This window comes from Colias croceus, chromosome 3, assembly GCF_905220415.1.
Source record: "Colias croceus chromosome 3, ilColCroc2.1".
Taxonomy (NCBI): domain Eukaryota; kingdom Metazoa; phylum Arthropoda; class Insecta; order Lepidoptera; family Pieridae; genus Colias; species Colias croceus.
In genome coordinates, this window is record NC_059539.1 from 8,207,947 (window position 1) to 8,218,212 (window position 10,266).

At 33.8% G+C, this 10,266-nt stretch overlaps 1 protein-coding gene across 3 annotated transcripts in view; it reads right to left on the reverse strand.

The window, feature by feature from the left end:
• The window catches only part of LOC123706435, a 90,572-nt gene extending 81,148 nt beyond the window's left edge, over window positions 1-9,424 (reverse strand). For all 3 annotated transcript variants that reach the window (XM_045655707.1, XM_045655708.1, XM_045655706.1), the window contains exon 1: window positions 8,892-9,424. The gene's annotated coding sequence lies outside the window, so the exon portion shown is untranslated. The remainder of the gene's footprint in view (window positions 1-8,891) is intronic.
• Between the last annotated feature and the right edge of the window lie 842 nt (window positions 9,425-10,266).

A 10,266-nucleotide genomic window follows, 5' to 3' on the forward strand; every position in this document is an offset into this window, starting at 1 on the left:
ATACATGCCGATATATTTCTTATGTATCGACAGAATATGTCTTCCAAGTTAGCTATAAGTCATTATCTGTCATTGTTCATAATTGATTGTTTAATGATGCGTGAAAACTTAATGATGTTACGTGTCGTTTCAGTCACGATGTAGGAATAAATTCATACTCTTATAAAACCGTTAGTTCAATGACCTAAATAATACATACGCGAGCTAAGATGTACAAGTTAGCGTCGCGAATGCAAGAAATATAAGCATTAAGCGAGTTATTTATGCAGTTTTTCTTGCGTGGCAATAATAGCGGAAAGTTGATTTTAAACATTTCTCACGGTTCTCATAAATATCGAGTATTGCAACTAACGGAATCCAGTGGTCATTTTACATGGGTGTTATTACTAACAACTAGGTAGGCATTAAACCGAATATGCTATGATTATGTCGTGGCCATATCGTAGATTTGCTCATTTCATGAAATGGCCAAATTAGTTTGGCCAGATCGTTAATTCGTCAACGTTTCACGATTTGGTCATCCACACTTGGCCAGATCGACGATCTGGCCAAACGTGGATGGCCATTTCACGAAATGCGACCATTTTTGTTTTTTTTTTTAAAGCGATTCGCTTCTGGCAAGTTGTTTATTAAAGTCTAACCTAACCTAACCTAACTGTTTTCTATTGAAAAAACCATTCGCTTCTGGTATTCGCCGGCGCTACCGCGGCACTAACTTAAATGACAATAAACAAGTTCTTAAAATAAAAATGAATTTTTTAATGTTTTATGGACTCTCTATGATATTTTATACGATCTGGCCAAATGTCGATGACCAAATCGTGAAACGTTGACGATTTAACGATCTGATCAAACTATGTTGGCCCTTTCATGAAATGAGCAAATCTAACGATATGGCCACGAAAATTATAATACCGGTGTCGCTATAGTCACACTACCTATATGACTATAGTGTTCACAAACAAAACAAATGAAGATCATCCATCCTTGAGTTTTACTAGCTAATTGATCATCGATTTTCAATTATATATTTTTACAAAAATCTGAATCAATGTGGTTTGGCCGTAAAACCATAACATGCATAACTTACTTTTAAATCCAAGTTTGTAAAATTAACGCATTACCTTTTGAAGTTATCATATAAGTACTTATGATTAACTTTGTGAGCGGATTATCAGTTTACCTTATAATTATTGTATAATTCTTACCTAAAAATATAATAACTCGACTTTAGCAAAAATAAATATTGTAATCATAAAATTAGAATATCAAAATGGCAATATAGAGCACAGCAAAAGGTGACGAGCGAGTCAATATTGAAATTATCAAGATCAAAATGGGTGAGTTGGAACAATGGCGATCAATAGACATCAAGGGACGGGTATTGATCATGGGTATCCGTCCTTTTTGCATTATTTTCTCATTCCATTCAAATTTTGAAGTATCTTTGTAAGAATCGATGAAAGCGAATAACGTAACGAAGAATATATTGTGGTAAATTATTATCTATACATATAATAAATCTGTAGAAGGGTCAATTCTGTACATTGAAAATATTAAAAAAATAAATACCAGGGGGTGTTACTGGATCGATACCAAACCCAAATATGTGATTAAAAAAATTTTTATCTGTCTGTCTGTCTGTCTGTCTGTCTGTCTGTCTGTCTGTCTGTCTGTATGTGAAGGCATCACGTGAAAACTAACAGTTCGATTTCGTTGAAACTTGGTATAATTATACCTTATTATCCTGTGCGTAAAATAGGATACTTTTTATCCTGGAAAAATACGTAGAAAAAAATTAATCTTAATTTTTCAGTTTTATCCATAGGCGTTGTTCTGTAGAACCGCGATCACACGTTGCGTATTATTATAGGCCTATCCGTATTTGGGTCCAATAAATATTTATAAGATGTAATTGTCAGAGTTAGTCAAAATGGATAAACCATCCACGCGAAGACCGACATCCGCGCGGACGGAGTCGCGGGCGGAAGCTAGTTTTTATATATTTTGACGGCTAAAATTCTAAACGAAGGAGAAATAAATGTTTGACTTTGAGTTTCAATACAACGGAACAACGGTGATAACATATTACGTACTTTAACTAGAATAAAAATGTAATAGAAGTTTACTAAATGAAGCTTAGTCCGAATTATCAACACTAATGATTCAACATTTCACTAATGGTATTAGCATATTATGATACCATCGACACGTGTGCTCGCGGCCCTAAAGCAGAAACACCTACTTGTACGTTGAGTCACTGAACATCTGGTGTTATGCAAATCTTCCGATACATTACCATGTAAGTACGTATTCCTGACCATACGGGAAGTATTTGGTCTGCATTTGAAGACAGGCGACATGTTAGGTTTAATGTATGATGTACTTACGTGATTTTGTAGTAAGAAGGCCATAAGGATTTGGAAGAATTTTTTTTGTACGATTGTTGAATATCGTATGCTTTATTATTTAATTATAACTATTAGTATATTGAAGAAAATATATAGGTACCAAAACATATTATTATTATTTTAATACATACCTTAACTATTAAAATATAATATTATCTACTTAATTAATATTATCTCTTCATTGCATGCATCAACTGTCATTTAATAATACCATTTGTTATATTGGGCGATAAAATTTGTTCACTGAAGTTGCAACAAAACATGGCGCTTTATGTTTCTTGTTGGAAATCATAATTTATACAAAACGCGACGAAATGTTTACTGCAATGCATTAGGTATGTAGGCCACGCACTAAAAAGATCACACTCATGTTTACGTAATCTGTAACCAGTAACCCCATTAAAGCACGTTCCTATATTTAAACGTTTAACAAATCATACATTATATGGTCCAATTTGTATGTTCGTATACGCATATACATGCGTTGACCGTCTGCGTAGCTCAAATAATATGGTTCTGTAAATGATGACCATAAACAATCATACATACGTGCGTTATACATAGGTATTATCGGTTATAATAATTATCGGTTAATCAGGCAAAACATAGCTCTATTAAATTTATAATAATAATTTATTCATTCTCGCTTTCGATTAATTAATTCAAAATCAACAAAAACAAAATAAATAATACATAATAAATATATTTACATTGAATTACCTGTATTGGAAAATCGCGTCGTATGAATACGCAAATCTGTATGTAACTGCATGCGTAAAAGTTGCGCACGCGCCATGTAAGTTTCAGTATTTTCAATGAGAGAAAGCAGTCAATGATAAATATCTTTGACAGGGCAATTCCATTAGCCCATTTTCCTTTCCATATACACGCTAACGTATTCGCTAAGTAATCCGGTAGAATAATATTTTCCGTTGATCAGAGCGGACTGTCTGAATTGGCAAGAACCGTAAAATGTGGGGCGACGCAGCTGAGCTACCATTCGCTAGATCGATACTTGATACGCACCGCGCTCTGAATGTCGCCGTGACGGGCTTCGAAGATTTATTAAGAGCAATCCTCTGAAACAAGACTAGAACCATTTCCTGACAGCGGATCTATTAAAAGCTCTTCCTGTGGCTTTGCAACATTGTATTTATATTCTGTTACGATTCTAGCATTTTTATCATTAAAAACTAAAAAGGCAATCGATGCTTCATGAATGCAATTTAATTGTTTTTTGTTATTTTGTGCAAAGAGATAAAAAAGCTTAAGATACACCCACTACACACAGACCACTTTATGGGTATTACCCCTAAGCGAATAGTTGAGCTACTAATCCTGCTTTTATCTACGTCTCTGGTAGTCTTACGAGGGGTCCAATAGAAAACAAAATAGAATGTAATCTTCAATTTCCACGTGTCCAACCACCAAGTACCGAAGGGAGGCTCCGATCAATAACAATAGATGCCTTTCAACGAAATCTAAATTGTTTTACTTTGATAAACCTAAAATATTTCATTTTATTAATACGTGTTGTTTTTTTCTATGACATACAATGTGTAATAGGTGCATTAAGTGCCTATTGCTTAGTTAATCTCATATTGTGTATGATAATTACATGAAATACTTGCTAAATTCGTTTTTCTTTCTATGTGTTCACTACTTATTACAAGCAACACTTTCTTTGGTAATAATATGTAATCAAATAAACACAGTACAGTTCAAGCCAAAATTACACGGCCAAATAGAGCTCTATGATCTAATCGCATGTTCAGAGCGCGTTTTCTCCGAAAATAAGTGTGAATCAACAAAAAATATATTTCGGCATTCGAATCTTAATGCCCATGATTAGAAACAGAATTTTTATAAAGTCTACTAGAGAAATCTTACTGCAATCAGCCGCAGTCACGCAACTGTCATAAATATGGCCTAACAATTTAATTTCGTTTAATTTTTATTTCAAAATTGTTACATAATCTAAAAAGATGAAGATGTTTACCACTAAAGAGCTCGAAAACTGAAAGCATTCCCTCGCGTGTAACATAATCACTAGATATTTTGATTAAATGATTGCGTGAATTTTTTGAATAACAATAGCATGTAATCGAAAACGTAATAGAACACAATTAAATATAAGTAAATGCTTTTCTCATTTTCACGGAACTTCGCAAAAAATATCAATATATTTTACCTCCAATTTCTTTAAGTAATTGAAATTGATAAAGTAGATTATAAAGGCGTGTGCGACCTTGAAATGTCCTCGCTCGGCTGCACTTGTCGGTTCCGGTCTGTGTCCTCTAATATACATTTAATGTGTTTGTGTTAATTTTACTCATACAAAAAACTATGAATTAGAATAACACAAGGGGAATTGCTGCAGGGATAAGTGCATGACGTGGTAATAAATAAGAAAGCTATGGGAATTGAATCAACATGCAATTCCACTAAACCAAAAATTTATCCAATTGATCTTATATTAAATCACGCACGTTAAAAAACGCTTCGTTCCCCTTGTAACTTCCATTTACTCGATTTGTATAATATTTAAGAATAAAAATAACATCTTTATAAATATTGAATGCTGAATAATTATATTATCTCGTGTGGTTTTTGTTTGATATCCGAGTTCACATTACTGCAATCCAATACTCAAGCAGCCAGGTCCGCGAGGTCCAGGCAAGTCATGCATTAATGAAAGTAATCAGTCTAGCCTCGACCCCGATTGTACGGAACCCGGTAAATGAATTGGCTTGAAAACTAATTATTATTTGACCCCAAGCTATTAACAAGATTATGGCCTAGACCTTAGATTCACTATTATGTAACTTATTATTCTTGTGATCGTATTTCTTATACTGAAGATAATTTAGTAATATATTTCTGTGGATCGGAATATATATATCTTTGTATAACTATAACATAAACATGTTTATAATACAACATTGTAATTTTTGCGATTAGATCAGAAGATTTATTTTCTGCCAGGACATCTTTATATGAGAACAAAAATAATAGGCAAATCCGTAAGATAAGAAAGTTGATTCCATACGAAGGTAAAAGATTTTCAGGATGAAGTAAGAAACGGACCCCTTAAGCCATAAATAATGAGATTTATACGTCAGCGGTATTCTTATGTTATATGCGAGGGCGGATATGGCTACTTAAAATTGTATTTCAAATTATTATTAAATTTCTTTTGTCTTATTTAAGTCTAATAACAGAGCAGACAGGGATAAGGAGAATAAATGTACAATGTATTTTTATTTTTTTATTACATCGGTAAAAGCAATACCGTGAATACATAAATATAAAGAGAAACTTGAAAGTAATACCTATAATTTCCTTAAATGTAGTAGTGTGTTGTGCAATTGCAAGATATAATATAAATGGAAAGTTGTTAATTATTATTTTATTCGAAAAAAATAAATAATAAAATCAAAATAAGTAGGCAGTATTTGTTAATGTGACAGCCACTATAAAAATCTAATACTTGTAATTTATTTTATTTCGATAAATTATTTGAATAAATTATTATACATTATATCATTAATATCAACCTAGTTCTCCTTCATTAGTCTTTTTGACACTCTGGAAAGTGTAAATCACGAGTTGAGTAGGTATATTTTATATTTATCGCTACTTGGATTTAAAATACTCAAAAAAGACTCTACCATTATTTGAAAACCAAATAGCGACATATATACATAATTTCCTCGTTTCTCAACACGTTTCATTGCTCTATAAAAACTTCACATTATTCATGCAATATTATAAACTCAATATGATTATTTTATATTGAAAATTTTTCAAACACCTATTAGATAAATAATAATAATATAATAATAACCTAACCATTAAACTCATGAATGTAAAGTGTGGGAAGTTGATTATTACAAAAACAATTCAGCTAGTATAATTTTAAATTAATTCTTTAATGTCAATTAGATACCTACTTAAATGAAACAGGATGCGCTAAATTATTCAATTCAAACGATAATATAAAAATAAATACATGTATATGAATGCCATGCAGGTATGTACCTATCCGCATTAAAATATTGTTCATTAAGTGTCACATTGGGATCTCAATATTGTTGTACTTAAGTGGCAAAGTTTTTGGTCCATAGTGGTGTTCCTCCCCTGACATTCTCATTTATATTTAAAATACTGCAAAGTCGTGTTCCTCATCACGGAAGTGGGGTTTTATTATGAAGTTTACCCCGGTACGTTTATTATAGCGCTCTAGTTCATTACACGTACGAAGTGAGTGGGAGTACGTATTGTCGTCCCTCGAGAGCGCTAATGTGCGTCGCAGATAAGTAGACCCTACATTCATACATTACCTAGGAACTACTTACTACGCAATATGGAGTTAGAAACATGCACACGAAAGCATACTCTACCAGCCGGCAGCTAGTTTCCGAGCCGTTGATATTCAAGCAATACCTATCGCAAATGGATGATTAACTGGTTGAAGAAACTGTTATTTTGCCATAATCCATTGCACAATTATTGACAATATTAAATCTCTTGTCAGATATTTTACTATCCATATAGGTAGGTAATAGAAGTGAGAAAAAGTGTAAATCTTTTGAACAAAACAGTAAATCTATCTAGGTAGGTAGAATGACAGATTTCGTTACTGCAAGCACACTCGAATGTAGCCGATGGCTTGTTCCATTTTTTCTATCAAAGTAAAAATATTTATGTTAGCGTCGCAATAAAAATAGTGGTCGGCGCCACAGCTCCTGTCGTGCAGCGTGCTCTCGATGGCATCATTCTGACTCACGGCCCGATCCACTGATGACATCTCATTCTGTTTGGATTTGTTTACAAACATACATTTTATTTCACAACTGCTACTCGCAAAACAAATAAAGCTCTAATTACTGTCACTATAAAAATAACTACGTGAAAAACAACCGACTTCAAAAACGGAAAAATAAAAAATAAAAACAACTGGGCCTATCCGAATAAAATATTTATGGCACCAATTCGACACCATTCCGCATCAAACAAAAAAGAATCACGTAAATCGGTTCACAAACCTCGGAGTAATCGGTGTAAATACATAAAAAAACATACCGACTGAATTGATAACCTCCTCCTTTTTTTGAAGTCTCTTAATAAAATATTTTCATCAATATCTACAAATTACTGATCTGCCGACTATCAAATTCCGTTACGTAGACATCTATCAAGTACCTACCTATGTATAGGTACGTATTAATATAAAACCAAGAATTACTTGGTACAAACTGATACCATAATATCACACTAAAATCTTGACACCGTCGTACCTATTTAGATACAGTATTTATCTACATATTCCTATCTAATTCGTTTAATTTCCCATGGGACTAATGATTCTCTTAAAAGCTATTTATATTCCTAATCGTGTTAACAGCATTAGGATATGTCCATTTTATAGATTCTTATGATACCTATCAAGTAGGTACTTATCATAAGAATTAATTATTAAAATCCTTATTATAACGCAATCATCAGTTTGCGAAGTATTTAGTTTAATAATAGTAGTTAACAGTTAGTTTATATTTTAATTACTTTCTGCGGAGCGTATAACTGATACTTTATTAACGCATAGGTAGTAAATAAACATGCATATAAACAAAAAAATGCACGCGAGAAGTGGAAGTTAAAAGCTATGCCCGTCCAACGACCTCATCGCGACGCCATTGTGCCTCAGACCGGTGCTCATGAAATATGAATGCTTCGCCTGAAAGAACTACAAGTCCCTAGCTTGTTCGCTATAGTTGCCCATAACCCCTAATATTGACACAAAAAGCCTAAGGGCGATCTGTGATTCGTGGCACTAAAACGAAACTCGTCTAAATTTTATTTCTTTCTCACACGCAGCCTATTATGCAAAACCCGTCTCCATTGTACGATATTCCCATAAAAAACCAGTCAATTTACTCGCCGTATAATGGAGTTCGTGACTTTCAAACCTGCACCTTCTTAGTAATAAAAAAAACTAGGTATAGTTATTACATTAAACTCCGCGAAATATCCGAGGGGTTGATAAACGGGAATACCTACATCCATTTTAAATTAGACTAGGTACTAGACAAAATAAGCAGAAATTAAAATAATACAGTGCTTTAAACAGTAAATTTGTAACTGATTATTGTTGGCTTGTGTTAGATGTTTTATATTTAGAGACATAAAGCCGACAAGTGTTCCAAATCAGGTGTAGCTAATTACCAATTTCGTTAGATTTACAAATTCTCGTTAGAATAAATTTTCGTCTAGATATCATACAAAAAATATAACATAAACAGTGCTTAGTTAAAATCAGTAATAACATTAAACTAACTAAATACTAAAACTAAAATGAAATCTAATAGATGCATAGAGCAATTTAAAAAGGCATTAAACAAAATAAAATACAATACAACAGCTAATACAGAAGCAATGCATAAACAAAGAATCGACGATCCAACTAAATCGAATACTCACCCGTTAGAAGGTATCGGTGTTTCCGCAATTGCCGAAGATGAAGGAATTAAAGGTGTATCGGAGTAATCAGTTAGCACAGTGCATATTCCCAAGGTAAACAAAGATTACGTAAACGCAATCCCACGCACGCACGTCACCCGATCGATTTTCAAACTTTCGAATACGCCCACTTACATTTTATAAAAGAGCAACAGCCGACAAGGCCAAAATCCCTAGAACAGCTTCTTACACCGCATCCAAAGCACAAAGTTGTCCGTGCCCTTGAAGTCTTACAGGTTATATTATCGATAAAGCACAACACGCACACTGTCAGTTGGGCCAAACAATCACACGTCAACTTTGAAGCCGGGTTCGTGAAGTAATAAGAAGTCTACAGTCTAAATAGTTCATTAATGTGAGCGGTGTCGATTGCGAATTAGGTATAAATATTAGTGATGCGGTCGTAGCAGACCGCGAACGAAATGACAACACTCATTCCCTCGTAGTCAGACAGTGACTGAACGGCGAGGGCGCCGCCGACCGTATGGCGCGCGAGGACCCCGCGCCTCGCCGTGTTCCACAGTCTACACCACCACCGCCGGCACCGCCGCTGCCTGCCGCCGGCTGCGCGCGCCACTCTGCATTCGCCGCTCAAAACGAAAACAATCACAAGAAGCTTCCGTTGATGTTTATATAAATAAACATTATTTTCATCTCCATAAATTCATTAAAACATAAGCTTAGTGATATTTATAAGTTTTGTAATACTTCACAATTTGAAAAACCTGTTGTTACTTGCTGTAGTAACTAGTTGAACAGTTTTATTATTTTTATAGAATCTCATAAGAATTGTATACTTAAAGATGGCATTTTAACTAGAGTGGAGGTTCACTAAAATGAATTTGGTCAGCAAATATTTACAATATGATTGCATTAGACTGATAAAACCAATAAAGCTAAAGAAATAATGGACAGATAAACCGTATTTTACACTATAGTTACCAATAGAGGGAGATTTTAGCTCCTCGATAATGTCAAGAACATAGTGACAGGATTAAGACCGTATCGGCACGTCAGGAAGGCGAGGGTGAAAAGTGTACACAACCTGCGAGTGTCACTGCTTCATCCCCATTCACCAATAATGATTAATCATTGAATAAAGCTTTACCGATAAATCATCTTCCCACCTCAACTTTTCACCCTGTAAACGAAACATTAAATATGTAGTTATTTTAAAAACAATCACTGTAAAGTGTTCATTTGTTACTTTTTTGATCTTTCCGTAAATAAAGATCTCAAAATTGTAAGTTTGTGCTGATTGTTCGGTGTCGTGATTGTCTAATTAATAAATTGTAAAATTATAGTTCAACTCAGGTATATTTTCTAACTAGCTGTG